Below are 17595 nucleotides of genomic sequence, written 5' to 3'. Positions count from 1 at the left end.
CATGACATACTGTAGGGCCCCAGCAAGACTGCGATAGAGCGTGGGGTCCGAGACAGGAGGGCCGTCAGCGGCAGACAACTTGGCTTTGGTGTCAATGGGTGTGGCGATGGTGTTGCAATTGAGCATGTGTTCATGATCTAAGATCTCTAGGATGTATTGCTGTTGAGACAGGAAGAGAGCGTCAGGTGAACGAGTAACATTGATCCCGAGAAAATGGTGAAGATCGCCTAAATCTGACATGGAGAATTCAGACTTGAGGGACGATATAATGGAGTGTAGAGTGGCGGTGGTGTTGGCGGTGAGGATGATATCATCGACATATAGGAGAAGATACGCCACATGGGAGGCACTACGATAAATGAAGCGAAGAAATAAACCCTAGAGAAATAAGGAATGACTTGAAGCGAAGAAACCAAGTCTGAGGGGCTTGCTTCAAGCCATATAGGGATTTTTTGAGAAGGCACACATGGTTGGGGTGAGTTGTATCAAGAAAACCCGCCGGTTGAGCACAGTAGACGGTTTCACCAAGGTGGCCATGGAGGAAAGCGTTTTTGACATCAAGTTGATGGATGGGCCAAGAACGAGAAGTGGCAATGCTGAGCACAACACGTATAGTGGCCGGTTTGACGACCGGGCTAAAGGTTTCGGTGTAGTCCACACCCTCACGTTGAGTGAAGCCACAGACCACCCAACGTGCCTTGTAACGAGCCAAGGAGCCACCCGGATTGAACTTGTGCCGATAAATCCACTTCCCGGTCACCACGTTAACACCTGTAGGTCGAGGTACCAAACACCACGTCTCATTCTTTAACAAGGCATTATATTCATCAAGCATAGCATTGTACCAATGGGGATCCTTAAGGGCAGTCCGGTAGGAAGACGGAAGGGGAGAGATGGGATTGGGCAAGGAGGAGACAGCGAATAAACGCTTGGGTTGGGCAAATTCGGTTTTAGCGCGCGTTGTCATTTTATGTGAGTTTTGGGGGGGGGGGGGTAGATGAGACAGCCCTAGGTGGAAGACGAGGTGTAACAGGAGTTGGCGGCGACGGGATCGAGGAAGATTGCACAACAGAGGCGTTAGGGGAGACAGAGGAGGCAGGTGCGGAATCAGAGGTAGATTCAGTGGGTCCGGGCAGAGTGGATTGGGCAGAAGACGTGGGCGTGCATGGGGAGCGGGCGGTGTGATTGGTGGGAGGCGATCCTGACGCGGATTGGTTGGAGGAAGCGGGCCCACGGGACGCGTGGGGCGGACTGGGCGGATGCGGGGCGTGGGGCGCGGAATGCGAGGGCGATCTGCTGGGGCCGCCCGTGTCTGAGGCTGCCAGGACGTAGATCCCGGGGCGGATCACGCCAGAGGCTGGGTCAGAGGGAGGATCCGGTGTGGCGAGTGCTCGTGTGGCCGTGGGTGTGGCCGACTCATAAGGAAAAATTGTTTCATCAAATGTGACATGCCGAGAAACAATTACCTTGCGCGAGGTTAAGTCAAAACATCGATAACCTTTGTGTTCGAGTGTATAGCCGAGGAAAACGCACCGAGTGGAGCGAGGGGCAAGTTTGTGAGGGCTTGTGGCATAGAGATTGGGAAAGCTAAGGCACCCGAACACACGGAAGTGATCATAGGTGGGAGAGCGGCCGGTGAGGAGGAAGAAGGGTGTGTTGGAGCTAATGGCACTAGAGGGTCGCCGGTTGAGTAAATGTGTGGCGGTGTGTTGAGCTTCAACCCAAAATTGGGGAGGAAGATTGGCTTGGACGAGAAGAGTGTGGATGATGTCGTTTGTGGTGCGTAGTAAACGTTCTGCCTTGCCGTTTTGAGGAGAAGTATGGGGACAAGAGAGGCGAAATGAGATCCCATGGTGAGAAGAGAACGAGCGGAGGGCAGTGTTGATGAATTCACCGCCGCTATCACATTGCATGCATTGGATGAGAACATGGAATTGTGTGAGAATATATTGAAAGAAATTTAGAAGAGTGGCAGAAGTGTCGCATTTAGCACGCAATGGAAACGTCCACGAGTAATGGGAGTAATCATCTAAAATAACAAGGTAATAGTCATAGCCAGAAAAGCTTGTAACAGGGGATGTCCAAAGATCACAATGGATTAATTGAAATGGGGCAGTAGTAACATTATGGGAAGAAGGAAAAGCCAAGCGAGGTTGGCGTCCAAGTTGACATGCCTCACAAAAGGAGGGTGTAACATTATTACAATCATGTAAAATAGAGCTAATGGTGCGAGCTAATGAAGATTTGCCACGATGTCCAAGCCGATGATGCCACAAGTCACTGGTGGTGATGGAGAAGGCCCGGCCGCCATTGGAGTTATTGCCAAAGAAGGGGTAAAGGTCGCTGGAGCTACTGGACGTCATGAGAACCTTCTGGGTGCGAAGATCCTTCACATAAAAGCCATGAGGAGTGAAAGTTATAGAGACATTGTTATCGATAGTAAATTGGTGAACAGAGATAAGATTAGGAACAATGGAAGGGGAGGCTAAAACATTGTATAGAGAGAAGGGGGTGGGGGAGGTTGATGGAGCCAGACGCAACAATAGGTAAATGCTACCCATTGCCAACAATAATGCTTGAGAAATCATGCCTCGGAAGAGAAGGAGATGAGAGGATACCTGCATTACCCGTCACGTGAGAAGAGGCACCGGAGTCAAGGAACCACTCGTTGGAGGGCAGTCCGGACTGATGAGCGGCGTGGTTGAAGAGAGCCGCATGACCCCAGGAGGGAGCCAGCTGGTAGCCGTGCTGCATGGAGTATGGCGATGGCGGCGGCCCGGAGAACATGACGGGGTAGGCCTGCAAGTGGACGCCCGGTCAAGGGCCGAGCACACCCGCCGCATTGGGGGCAGACCAGCCGGGGCGCGGGGACGGCAGAGCCATGCCGTACGAAGCGAAGTAGCCGGTGTAGGTGACGGGTGGTGAAGGGGGAGCGCCACGGCCGGACGAGTCGCCGCGCCCACAGCCGCGGTCACCGTTGTGGCCACCACGGTAGCCACCACCATGCCCGGAGGAGCCATCGGAGCCAGCACGGTCGCTAGCAGGAGGGCGAGAACCACCGCGGTCGCCGGACCCGCCGGAGCCGCCAGAGCCGCCAGGGCCGCCGGAGCCGCCAGGACCGCCAGAGCCACCCGATCCGCCGGAACCGCCAGGGCCGCCGTTGGTGATGGAGAGGGCAGCGGCGCCATCGATGGTCGAGCGAAGGTTGAGGTTGTACTCGGCCAGCTCGAGCCGAGAACGGACGACGCCGAAGGGTGGGAGCGGGTGCGTGTCGCCCAGCATGATACAGATCGTCTTGAACCAGAGAGAGAGCCCGTGGAGGAGCTGCATGGTGAGGTCGTTGTCGGAGACGGCGGTACCCACGTCGGCGAGGCCGTCCGCAAGAGCCTTGAGGCGTCGAGCATATTCAACGACGGGAAGGTCGCCCTGCTGCAGGTTGCGGTACCGGCGAGTGAGGTGAAAGATTTAAGTGCCCTGGATGGTGAGGTAGTAGTCGGCGATGCGGTGCCAGGCCGTGTAGGCATCGAGAACACCGCCGGAGATGAGCTCGAGGAGAGGATCAGCCAGGGCGAAAAGCATCCAGAGAACTAGACGTTGGTCGACGGCGAGCCAATCGGCATCGGCACCGCGAGGGGGCGGGCTGTTGACATGATCCTGCACGCGATACTGGAGGAGGACGATGCGTAAGAAGGGGCGCCACTTGGAGAAATTGTTCTCAGCATGATCCAGTTTGAATTTGACATAGTTGGAGATGTGATCGTTGTGGATGTTGAGAGGGGAGTGGCTGGAGGAGGGAGCAGTGGAGGAGGAGAGGGCAGAGGTGGTGGTGGAGGATGCAGCCGGAGTAGAGGGACAGGTCCTAGAGGAGAGGGCGCCGGAGGAAGGGGAGAGCGCCGCCGGAGAGGGAGGTGGGCTGAAGAGGTCCTCGAAGGCCATAGCAACTGATACCACGTTATGGGATGAATTCTATCTATATTTCCATTAGCTCATGGAGATTTTACATATAGGGGGAGACCTCAACGGCTCCAGGAAGTTAGGCATGTCCTAGGCGTGCGAGAGTCTATCCAGATCCTATACACTAGGGGAGAGTTACATCATGAACAAGTCATACAACAGAATTACAATACACAGTATGTATACAACATATACAACACACTAAGACTGCCGCCTCCTGCTACCCCACCATGTTCGTTGGTTCGGTGCCAGATCCACATTGGCGGCTCACTTGAAAAACATGGATGCCTTTTCATGTCAAGATCTTCATGAGGCGGGCCTCCCAAGAGTGATGTTGAACCGCAGAAATACTCGCTTTCCATGGTCTACCTTATGCGGATATGTGCCTCCCGTGCGACCAAGAATTGCAAAGGAATACATCACCTCTTGGTCGGCTGCTCCTTCTCCCGCCAACTCTGGCACAAGGTGCTCGTGTGGTGTCGTTCAACGGTTACTCTACCCCACCCCAACTCCCCTTTCATGGAGAGGTGGTGAGATACCCCAGCCATGTCCACATCCTCCTACTGAAAAGGTTTCTTACCCGTCCTTCTGACGGCTTGGCTTTTATGGAAGCATCGGAACGGCTGCACTAACTACAACCCTCCTTGAGCCATCTCCTACAACTCATCAAGGAGAAAGCTCGGCTTTGGGTGTGGGTGCTTTTGGCTTGGCCAACAACATTACCGAGTAATCTACATGTGATTGTTTGTAAACCCCCCCCCCCCCCCCGACCTCTCCCCGCCTCCCGTTGAGTGCTGGACCTCGTATTGTTGTTCTACTCTTCTACTAATGAAATATACACAAGCTTTGCGTACTCGCGGAAAAAACACTACTCAAGCAAGATTGCGCGCCAACCTATTCGCTTCCCTAGGGTACCCAGTGAATTAAACTAGGCATATACGATATCCTTTCTAAAATAATCTTCTAAGATAGTAGTGCATGGACCACAAAGTTTGATCATATTGATGTATGCTTGGATTACTTCTAATGAGGCTTCTTCGACAATCACTCGTGAACATTCGAGGTTCTTCACAAGGCCCAATCCTCGCTGAAGAGCAGTCGCGTTTGCTATTGTAACATCATGAAAATGATTCAGAAGCCAAAGAAGCTCTGGCGAGAGCCTCGCCGTGGCTGTTGCGGAGGATAGCAGCATCCACCCAGATAAATTGTCAAAGTAAGCAACATCGACATTCAACTTATATGAGTTTATAGAAGGTTTCTGCCTCGCTCTGGACTACTGACCCGGCGAAGTTACTCATGGTCGCATGCATAGCAAATGACATACTTGGGTTCAAAACATCCCCCTCCCCCTTGAAAATTTTCTTCCTCCGCCACCAAATGTATCAAGCACCAATGACTAAGCACCCATGGCCAGTGGCTCACTCAAAACCAAGTGATCTAGGACTGGTGATTGTGTTCTTTGTTGAGCAAGTAGTTTCTCCAGAATAACACTCTCAGACCTATCCAAATATTTTACTACTGCAAATACTTCATACAAATCCAACTAGCTCTAAACTTCATTAGTTTTTTTCCATGTAGACATAAGATGGCATAGATCATCTGCACCCTGATGGCAAACATTACATTGCAAACAGACACAAATATATCTATTCGCTAAAACCGTCATACCGGGAACAATAGCATCGAGAGCACGACATGTGAATATTTTTATCTTGGTGGGAATCTGAAGTTTCCATAAACATCCAACACTAGGTTGGTTGTAGATGAGACTTGTCCATCACCCCTTCTAGTTTGTGCTCCACATTGGTGTTGCCATTCGCCATAATAAACAAAATGAACCAAAAACAATAGGATTTTATGTGATACAATGCTACAAAGTCATTTGTCATGTTTATATTGAGGGGAAGGCTCACAATTCTTTCTGCATCAAACTAAAGTTTTTTTATCTTAGTGGGAATCTAGAGTTTTCACAATATTTCACACACTCGATTTCTTGTAGCTAAGCCTTGTCCCCCCCCCCCTTCTAGCATGTGCTCTGATGAGTGTTATTTTTGCACTCATTCACCCTTTGTTTAAACCAATGTATTTCATTAAAACCAAGATATTCACTTCGATATTGCTACTAACGACTACTGAATGCAAAGGATTCCACAAATCCCCTCGATGTGTTCCCACTGGAAATTGGCTAAAAGGGGAATAAATAACGTGTGAATATAGAAAGGAGTGGAAAAGGAGATAGAAGATATCAGGAGGAGGAGCGCCAGCGAAGATAGCACAAAAGATGGCTTTCCATACGACCGTGAGCACTCGTATGAGCGGTCGTATGGCATGAATTATGAGGTTCCTCGTCCACCTGAACAACTTTCTTGTGGAATGCCAAGCACCTCACCAAGTAGCAGGCTCGCATCGCCTGCGTCTAGCTGGGAAGACCTTCTCACCCTCGCCTTTTGGCACCTTCAGCAACGACAACTGCCCCTGGGGCATGTACAACGACTAGAACTCCAACACCCACTACACTCCAAGGACGCCAAGGGGAATGGCCTGACAAGGAAGTGGCAAAATTGCTATCGAGCTATCTATGGATTGAAATTACTATGTTCGGTTTTATGTCCAACTTTCTATTTATCAAGTTTATCTATGTTGCATGAGATTGTATGGATTCGGGGTTTGGATATTAGGGGGGCGGCAGCACATATGGATAAATGAGAGTCAGATGAGCACTTTCAGCAAATGCATTCGCGGACATATTGGGGCCTAAATTAGATATGTCTGGTTGGTGATGCTCGTAGTATGCCAACCAAACATGCCATAAACATAAAGATAGAAAGAACACCCAACCAGTAGGCATTCCTCTCTTGAGTCATGACGATTGGAAGCGTTCTCAAGGAAAAGTTGGAAAGTGTGGGAAGCACTTAGAGATTACACTTGGATCCTCAAGATAAATCATTCCAATGTCCTCTCTCCCAACCATATTCGAGAATTCTCCACCTTTTGGATGCTTATTCATGAATTCCACCTTGATGACCTCATGACGTTGTGTGAAAACACACGGCTAGTGGGGTTTACTTGGCATCTTGCGCTCTTAAGGCTCAACTTTTTGGAGCAATTTTTACCCATATAGAGCATATGGTTTGTAAGGTATGGGCACTATCTAAGATGATGTTTTTTGTTTGGTTGACACTTCAAGAGATAATTTCAACTGCCTACAGATTGTCCAAAGCAATGAAATGTGATCTTTGCCCCCTTTGCGAGAGAGAGAGAGAGAATCTGAAGCTCACCTTTTCTTAAAATGTCGCTATACTCCTATGCTTACGAAATTGGTCCACGATTCGCTTCATATGGAGAACTTTGACACATCCTCCTGGCACTTGGAGTGCTCCATGAAGAATTGGTGGGTGAATAGAATCGGCTCGAGCACACCAAATACAGAATACATGGCCTCTCTTACTATGTTTGTCATTTACTTCCTCTGTTCATTAATATGAGACGTTTTGGTAGTTCAATAGGAAATTTAGAATGAACGAAATGTCCCTGTCTTCCCGCGCAATTCTTCTCAACATCAAGGAAGAGGACAAACTTTTGGTAACTGTGGGATCCAAGAAATTAGGGACAATCATTTTGTGTGAGTAATCATTTTGTTACGAAACAAAGTGTTGGCCAGACACAGGAAACCCACCTTACCGTCCTTCTTGTGTCGGCCCGCGCACGACCGAGAGGGAGCCCTAGCCACCGTCGGTCTTCCCCCTACTCTCCTCCTACCTCGCCACCGCTAGAGGGCGCGGCCGGGCGAAGCCCGGTCATTGCCGGCAGTGGTGGGGTTCTTTTGTCTCCTCGCACGGTCGCTTCGGGGTAGGATGCAGCGGCTGGTCGGGGACGCGGCGCTTGGCGGCGGACGGGGCGGTTCATTGGTGCTGAGGTGCGGTTGTGGTGTGGGCTGGCGGCGTGATAGGCGGCACGATTGTTGGTGAGTGCGAGCAGGCCGCGGATGGCGTGGGCGTCTTGGCGGCGGTGCGCAGATCCGGTCGGCTTGTGGTACGGGGCCTTGGCTGCGGGCGTCCGTCTTCTGCCATGGCTGCTGGTGGGGGTGGCAGCGCTGTGGTGCTGGTGGTGCTGGCCAGCGGGTGGTGTCGGCGCTGCGGCTTCGTGGCGGCGCGTCCAGATCGTCCCTTGTCGCTGCGGGCGGCCCTCTCTCCGTTATGGTGAGGGGGCGGCGCGGCAGAGGTGGAGGTGGGCGGCCCTCGTCTAGATGGGCCCTTGCGGCTGGACTGCGGCCCTCGGCGCGGGAGAGCCTCCCTGGTAGGCTACCTTGGCTGCTGCTGCGATTCGTTTTGCTTTCCCTCATCGGCGGGCACGCAATTGTGGATGGCCTCGCGGAGATGTGTGCCAGCTACCATGGTGGAGCGACAAAGGGGTGCTCGCGGGGGAACTTGGTAGGAGGGATGGGTGGCCTCGATGTGGTCGCGCCACCTGTCACCGGCACCGTTTGTTGGTCCGGATGCGTCCACTCCTCCTTCTCCCCCTTTCCTCGTGTTCGGCGGGGAGCTCGATTGGAGGGATGGGTGGCCTCAATGCGGTCGCGTCACCTGTCATCGGCACGAGGTGTGCCGGTCAGGATTTGTCTGCTCCCACTAGTAGAAAAAGGACCTAATGTGAGACACATTAGTCCCGGTTTGATTTTGATCCGGTACTAATGGTACCATTAATGCCGGTTCGAACGGTTATGCATCAATGCCGGTTCGTGTTGAACCTTTAGTACCGGTTCGTGCCACGAACCGGTACTAAAGGGGTGGTGGCTGGCTGGCATCAGGCCGGGGCCCCACCATCACCTTTAGTACCGGTTCATGGCACAAACCGGTACTGAAGGGCTAACCTTTAGTACCGGTTCGTGCCATGAACCGGGACTAAAGGGGTCTGACCTATAGTCCCGGTTGGAGACACAAACCGGGACTATAAGGCAATTTTCAAACTCTACCCCTCCCCCCCCCCCCCCCCGGTATCGCCATTTCAGTTTTGAAAAAATCAAAAGAAAATGATAAAAACTTCAAAAAATAAAATCCTTTGAGAGGTAGTTATATTACTACATCTACTAGTTAGGAAAATTTGAAAACTTAAATTTGGACATGTTTTGCAAAAAGTGTAGGGAAAATGTAAAAACGGCTATAACTTTTGAATACGATGTCGGAAAAAACGTATAATATATCAAAAAATTCAGCACGAAAATCCGCATCTGATTTTGACAGCCTACGGCCTGTTTGTAATTTTTTAGAATCCTCAAATTCCAAAAGGAAAAAAGATATGCCCAAATTTCAGTTTTTTTTAGTTTTGGTTAAATCTGGTCAAACTATGGTCAAACAACTTATTCAAAAAGTATTAATGTTACTACATAATTAGTCAAGAATATTAGTGTTACTAAATAATTATTTCAATTTTTTGAATTTTGGTCAAATCTGGTCAAACTATTGTCAAACTATGGTCAAACTTATTCAAGAAATATTAGTGTTACTAAATAATTACTGTTTTTTAGAATAATAGTTTCAAACTCAAACGGTGAAACGTGTGACCTAATGCTCAAGCTAAACTGCTGAGGGTTAATAGGATTGACAGCTTACATTTGTCAGGAAAACAACAAGTGCAGACTTGGAAAGTAGGGGGAATAGAACTCCGAAGTTAAGCGTGCTCAAGCTGGGGGAGTTTGAGGATGGGTGACCAGTCGGGAAGTTAGACGATTTGGAATGAGTGATCCACACTTTGAGCAGTTGAGAGGGGTGATTAGAGACTAAATCATCAAATAATTCGGAAAATCAAGAATTGAAAAAAATCAGGACTAAAGGCCCTTACAAACCGGTGCTATTGCCCGGTTCTGCACTAGTGTCCCCTCTCTCCCCCTTTCCTCGGCCATGGGCGGGATGGCACAGGTCTACCAGCGGAGCGTCTGCGAGTGGATGTTTTGGTCGAGGGTTGTCAGTTGGTCCAAAGCAGGGGCCTTTTGTAGGTCTCGGGGTTGTCTGGGTGCAGGGCGGCGGCTCTGGCGGCAGGAGGCACGGCATTTTGTGTTGGGGAACGTAGTAATTTCAAAAAATTTCCTACGCACACGCAAGATCATGGTGATGCATAGCAACGAGAGGGGAGAGTGTGATCTACGTACCCTTGTAGATCGACAACGGAAGCGTTTGGTTGATGTAGTCGTACGTCTCCACGGCCCGACCGATCAAGCACCGAAACTACGGCACCTCCGAGTTTTAGCACACGTTCAGCTCGATGACGATCCCCGGACTCCGATCCAGCAAAGTGTCGGGGAAGAGTTCCGTTAGCACGACGGCGTGGTGACGATCTTGATGTACTACTATCGCAAGGCTTCGCCTAAGCACCGCTACAATATTATCGAGGACTATGGTGGCAGGGGGCGCCGCACACGGCTAAGAATATGATCACGTGGATCAACTTGTGTTCCTCTGGGGTGCCCCTGCCTCCGTATATAAAGGATCAAAGGGGGGTGCGGCCGGCCTAGGAGAGGTGCGCCAGGAGGAGTCCTACTCCCTCTGGGAGTAGGATTCCCCCCCCCCCAATCCTAGTTGGAATAGGATTCGCGGAGGGGGGAAAAGAGAGAGGGGGGCCGGCCCCATCTCCTTGTCCTATTCGGACCAAGGGAGGGGAGGGGCGCGCGGCCCATCTTGGGCTGCCCCTTCTCTTTTCCACTAAGACCCATTAAGGCCCATATAGTTCCCGGGGGGTTCCGGTAACCTCCCGGTACTCCGGTAAAATCCCGATTTCACCCGGAACACTTCCGATATCCAAACATAGGCTTCCAATATATCAATCTTTATGTCTCGAACATTTCGAGACTCCTCGTCATGTCCGTGATCACATCCGGGACTCCGAACAACCTTCGGTACATCAAAATGCATAAACTCATAATATAACTGTCATCGAAACCTTAAGCGTGCGGACCCTACGGGTTCGAGAACAATGTAGACATGACCGAGACACGTCTCCGGTCAATAACCAATAGCGGAACCTGGATGCTCATATTGGCTCCTACATATTCTACGAAGATCTTTATCGGTCAGACCGCATAACAACATACGTTGTTCCCTTTGTCATCGGTATGTTACTAGCCCGAGATTCGATCGTCGGTATCCAATACCTAGTTCAATCTCGTTACCGGCAAGTCTCTTTACTCGTTCCGTAATACATCATCCCGCAACTAACTCATTAGTTGCAATGCTTGCAAGGCTTAAGTGATGTGCATTACCGAGAGGGCCCCAGAGATACCTCTCCGACGATCGGAGTGACAAATCCTAATCTCGAATTACGTCAACCCAACATGTACCTTTGGAGACACCTGTAGAGCACCTTTATAATCACCCAGTTACATTGTGACATTTGGTAGCACACAAAGTGTTCCTCCGGTAAACGGGAGTTGCATAATCTCATAGTCATAGGAACATGTATAAGTCATGAATAAAGCAATAGCAACATACTAAACGATCGGGTGCTAAGCTAATGGAATGGGTCATGTCAATCAGATCATTCAACTAATGATGTGATCCCGTTAATCAAATAACAACTCTTTGTCCATGGTTAGGAAACATAACCATCTTTGATTAACGAGCTAGTCAAGTAGAGGCATACTAGTGACACTTTGTTCGTCTATTTATTCACACATGTATTATGTTTCCAGTTAATACAATTCTAGCATGAATAATAAACATTTATCATGATATAAGGAAATAAATAATAACTTTATTATTGCCTCTAGGGCATATTTCCTTCAGTCTCCCACTTGCACTAGAGTCAATAATCTAGATCACATCGCCATGTGATTTAACATCAATAGTTCACATCTTTATGTGATTGGTTCACATCTCCATGTGACTAACACCCAAAGGGTTTACTAGATTCAATAATCTAGTTCACATCGCTATATGATTAAGACCCAAAAAGTGATCATGTTTTGCTTGTGAGAGAAGTTTAGTCAACGGGTCTGTCACATTCAGATCCGCATGTATTTTGCAAATTTCTATGTCAACAATGCTCTGCATGGAGCTACTCTAGCTAATTGCTCCCACTTTCAATATTTATCTAGATTGAGACTTAGAATCATCTGGATCAGTGTCAAAACTTGTATCGACGTAACCCTTTACGACGAACCTTTTGTCACCTCCGTAATCGAGAAATATATCCTTATTCCAGTAAGGATAATTTTGACCGCTGTCCATTGATCTACTCCTAGATCACTATTGTACTCCCTTGCCAAACTCAGTGGTAGGGTATACAATATATCTGGTACACAGCATGGCATACTTTATAGAACCTATGACCAAGGCATAGGGAATGACATTCATTCTCTTTCTATCTTCTGCCGTGGTCGGGCTTTGAGTCTTACTCAATTTCACACCTTGTAACATAGGAAAGAAACTCTTTCTTTGACTGTTCCATTTTGAACTACTTCAAAATCTTGTCAAGGTATGTTATTTATTGAAAAAACTTATCAAGCGTCTTCATCTATCTCTATAGATCTTGATGCTCAATATGTAAGCAACTTCACTGAGGTCTTTCTTTGAAAAACTCCTTTCAAACACTCCTTTATGCTTTGCAGAATAATTCTACATTATTTCCGATCAACAATATGTCATTCACATATACTTATCAGAAATGTTGTAGTGCTCCCACTCACTTTCTTGTAAATACAGGCTTCACTGCAAGTCTGTATAAAACTATATGCTTTGATCAACGTATCAAAGCGTATATTCCAACTCCGAGATGCTTACACCAGTCCATAGATGGATCGCTGGAGTTTGCACATTTTGTTAACACCTTTAGGATTGACAAAAACTTCTGGTTGCATCATATACAACTCTTCTTTAAGAAATCCATTAAGGATTGCAGTTTTGTTATCCATTTGCCAGATTTCATAAAATGCGGCAATTGCTAACATGATTCGGACATATTTAAGCATAGATACGAGTGAGAAACTCTCATCGTAGTCAACACCTTGAACTTGTCGAAACCCTTTTGCGACAATTCTAGCTTTGTAGATAGTAACACTACTATCAGTGTCCGTCTTCCTCTTGAAGATCCATTTATTTTCTATGGCTTGCCGATCATCGGGCAAGTCAACCAAAGTCCATACTTTGTTCTCATACATGGATCCCATCTCAGATTTCATGGCCTCAAGCCATTTTGCGGAATCTGGGCTCATCATCGCTTCCTCATAGTTCGTAGGTTCGTCATGGTCTAGTAACATAACTTCCAGAACAAGATTACCGTACCACTCTGGTATGGATCTCACTCTGGTTTACCTACGAGATTCGGTAGTAACTTGATCTGAAGTTACATGATCATCATCATTAGCTTCCTCACTAATTGGTGTAGTAGTCACAGGAACAGATTTCTGTGATGAACTACTTTCCAATAAGGGAGAAGGTACAATTACCTTATCAAGTTCTACTTTCCTCCCACTCACTTCTTTCGAGAGAAACTCCTTCTCTAGAAAGGATCCATTCTTAGCAACGAATGTCTTGCCTTCGGATCTGTGATAGAAGGTGTACCCAACTGTCTCCTTTGGGTATCCTATGAAGACATATTTTTCCGATTTGAGTTTGAGCTTATCGAGATGAAACTTTTTCACATAAGCATCGCAACTCCAAACTTTAAGAAACGACAACTTTGGTTTCTTGCCAAACCACAGTTCAGATTGTGTCGTCTCAACAGATTTAGATGGTGCCCTATTTAACGTGAATGCAGTTGTCTCTAATGCATAACCCCAAAATGATAGTGGTAGATCGGTAAGAGACATCATAGATCGCACTATATCTAATAAAGTACGGTTATGACGTTCGGACACACCATTACACTATGGTGTTCCAGGTGGCGTGAGTAGTGAAACTATTTCACATTGTTTTAATTGAAGGCCAAACTCGTAACTCAAATATTTTACCTCTGCGATCATATCGTAGAAACTTTTATTTTCTTGTCACGATGATTTTCCACTTCACTCTGAAATTCTTTGAACTGTTCAAATGTTTCAGACTTATGTTTCATCAAGTAGATATCCCCATATCTGCTCAAATCATCTGTGAAGGTTAGACAATAATGATACCTGCTGCGAGCCTTAATATTCATCGGACCACATACATCAGTATGTATGATTTCCAACAAATCTGTTGCTTGCTTCATTGTTCCAGAGAACGGTGTTTTAGTCATCTTTCCCATAAGGCATGGTTCGCAAGCATCAAGTGATTCATAATCAAGTGATTCCAAAAGCCCATCAGCATGGAGTTTCTTCATGCACTTTACACCAATATGACTTAAACGGCAGTGCCACAAATAAGTTGCACTATCATTATTAACTTTGCATCTTTTGGTTTCAATATTATGAATATGTGTATCACTACGATCGAGATCCAACGAACTTGTTTCATTGGGTGTATGACCATCGAAGGTTTTATTCATGTAAACAGAACAACAATTATTCTCTGACTTTAATGAATAACCGTATTGCAATAAACATGATCAAATCATATTCATGCTCAACGCAAAAACCAGATAACACTTATTTAGGTTCAACACTAATCCCGAAAGTATAGGGGAGTGTGCGATGATGATCATATCAATCTTGGAACTACTTCCAACACACATCGTTACTTCACCCTTAACTAGTCTCTGTTTATTCTGCAACTCCTGTTTCGAGTTACTACTCTTAGCAACTGATCCAGTATCAAATACTGAGGGGTTGCTATAAACACTAGTAAAGTACACATCAATAACATGTATATCAAATATAGTTTTGTTCACTTTGCCATCCTTCTTATCCGCCAAATACTTGGGGCAGTTCTGCTTCCAGTGACCAGTCCCTTTGCAGTAGAAGCACTTAGTCTCAGGCTTAGGACCAGACTTGGGCTTCTTCACTTGAGCAGCAACTTGCTTGCCGTTCTTCTTGAAGTTCCTCTTCTTCCCTTTGCACTTTACTTGAAACTAGTGTTCTTGTTAACCATGAACACTTGATGTTTTTCTTGATTTCTACCTTCGTTGATTTCAGCTTCACGAAGAGCTTGGGAATTACTTTCGTCATCCCTTGCATATTATAGTTCATCACTAAGTTCTACTAACTTGGTGATGGTGACTAGAGAATTCTATCAATCACTATTTTATCTGGAAGATTAACTCCCACTTGATTCAAGAGATTGTAGTACCCAGAAAATTTGAGCACATGCTCACTGCTTGAGCGATTCTCCTCCATCTTTTAGCTATAGAACTTGTTGGAGACTTCATATTTCTCAACTCGGGTATTTGCTTGAAATATTAACTTCAACTCCTGGAACATCTCATATGGTCCATGACGTTCAAAACGTCTTTGAAGTCCCGATTCTAAGCCGTTAAGCATGGTGCACTAAACTATCAAGTAGTCATCATATTGAGCTAGCCAAACGTTCATAACGTCTGCATCTGCTCCTGCAATAGGTCTGTCACCTAGCGGTGCATCAAGGACATAATTCTTCTATGCAGCAATGAGGATAAACCTCAGATCATGGATCCAATCCGCATCATTGCTACTAACATCTTTCCACACAATTTTTCTCTAGGAACATATCAAAATAAACATATGAAAGCAACAACGTGAGCTATTGATCTACAACATAGATATGCTAATACTACCAGGACTAAGTTCATGATAAATTAAAGTTCAATTAATCATATTACTTAAGAACTCCCACTTAGTGATCACGTGATCCAAATCAACTAAACCATAACCGATCATCACGTGAAATGGAGTAGCTTTCAATGGTGAACATCACTATGTTGATCATATCTACTATATGATTCACGCTCGACCTTTCGGTCTCAGTGTTCCGAGGCCATATCTGCATATGCTAGGCTCGTCAAGTTTAACCTGAGTATTATGCGTGTGCAAAACTGGCTTGCACCCGTTGTAGATGGACGTAGAGCTTATCACACCCGATCATCACGTGGTTTCTGGGCACGACGAACTTTGGCAACGGTGCATACTCAGGGAGAACACTTTTATCTTGATAATTTAGTGAGAGATCATCTTATAATGCTACCGTCAATCAAAGCAAGACAAGATGCATAAAAGATAAACATCACATGCAATCAATATAAGTGATATGATATGGCCATCATCATCTTGTGCCTATGATCTCCATCTCCGAAGCACCGTCATGATCACCATCGTCACCGGCGCGACACCTTGATCTCCATCGTAGCATCGTTGTCGTCTCGCCAATCTTATGCTTCCACGACTATCGCTACCGCTTAGTGATAAAGTAAAGCATTACAGCGCGATTGCATTGCATACAATAAAGCGACAACCATAAGGCTCCTGCCAGTTGCCGATAACTTGGTTACAAAACATGATCATCTCATACAATAAAATTTAGCATCATGTCTTGACCATATCACATCACAACATGCCCTGCAAAAACAAGTTAGACGTCCTCTACTTTGTTGTTGCAAGTTTTACGTGGCTGCTACGGACTTAAGCAAGAACCAATCTTACCTACGCATCAAAACCACAACGATAGTTTGTCAAGTTGGTGCTTTTTTAACCTTCGCAAGGACCGGGCGTAACCACACTCGGTTCAACTAAAGTTGGAGAAACTGTCACCCGCAAGCCACCTATGTGCAAAGCACGTCGGGAGAACCGGTCTCGCGTAAGCGTACGCGTAATGTCGGTCCGGGCCGCTTCATCCAACAATACCGCCGAAACAGAGTATGACATGCTGGTAAGCAGTATGACTTATATCGCCCACAACTCACTTGTGTTCTACTCGTGCATATAACATCAACACATAAAACCTAGCTCTGATGCCACTGTTGGGGAACATAGTAATTTCAAAAAAATTCCTACGCACACGCAAGATCATGGTGATGCATAGCAACGAGAGGGGAGAGTGTGATCTACGTACCCTTGTAGATCGACAACGGAAGTGTTTGGTTGATGTAGTCGTACGTCTCCACGGCCCGACCGATCAAGCACCGAAACTACGGCACCTCCGAGTTTTAGCACACGTTCAGCTCGATGACGATCCCCGGACTCCGATCCAGCAAAGTGTCGGGGAAGAGTTCCGTCAGCACGACGGCGTGGTGATGATCTTGATGTACTACTGTCGCAAGGCTTCGCCTAAGCACCGCTACAATATTATCGAGGACTATGGTGGCAGGGGGCACCGCACACGGCTAAGAATATGATCACGTGGATCAACTTGTGTTCCTCTGGGGTGCCCCTGCCTCCGTATATAAAGGATCAAGGGGGGGTGCGGCCGGCCTAGGAGAGGCACGCCAGGAGGAGTCCTACTCCCTCTGGGAGTAGGATTCCCCCCCCCCCCCCAATCCTAGTTGGAATAGGATTCGCGGAGGGGGGAAAAGAGAGAGGGGGGCCGGCCCCATCTCCTTGTCCTATTCGGACCAAGGGAGGGGAGGGCCGCGCGGCCCATCTTGGGCTGCCCCTTCTCTTTTCCACTAAGACCCATTAAGGCCCATATAGTTCCCGGGGGGTTCCGGTAACCTCCCGGTACTCCGGTAAAATCCCGATTTCACCCGGAACACTTCCGATATCCAAACATAGGCTTCCAATATATCAATCTTTATGTCTCGAACATTTCGAGACTCCTCGTCATA

General features: G+C 47.2%; 1 pseudogene; it reads right to left on the bottom strand.

Moving 5' to 3' along the window:
• Positions 1 to 2553: 2553 nt before the first annotated feature.
• Positions 2554 to 3936, bottom strand: LOC147988596 (uncharacterized; annotated as a pseudogene).
• Positions 3937 to 17595: the final 13659 nt, after the last annotated feature.

This window comes from Triticum urartu, chromosome 1A (assembly GCF_056163025.1).
Source record: "Triticum urartu cultivar PI428250 chromosome 1A, HENAU_Tu73, whole genome shotgun sequence".
In the NCBI taxonomy this organism is placed as follows: domain Eukaryota; kingdom Viridiplantae; phylum Streptophyta; class Magnoliopsida; order Poales; family Poaceae; genus Triticum; species Triticum urartu.
Note: the sequence above shows the minus strand (reverse complement) of the source record. Positions and strands in the feature narration are given on the sequence as shown.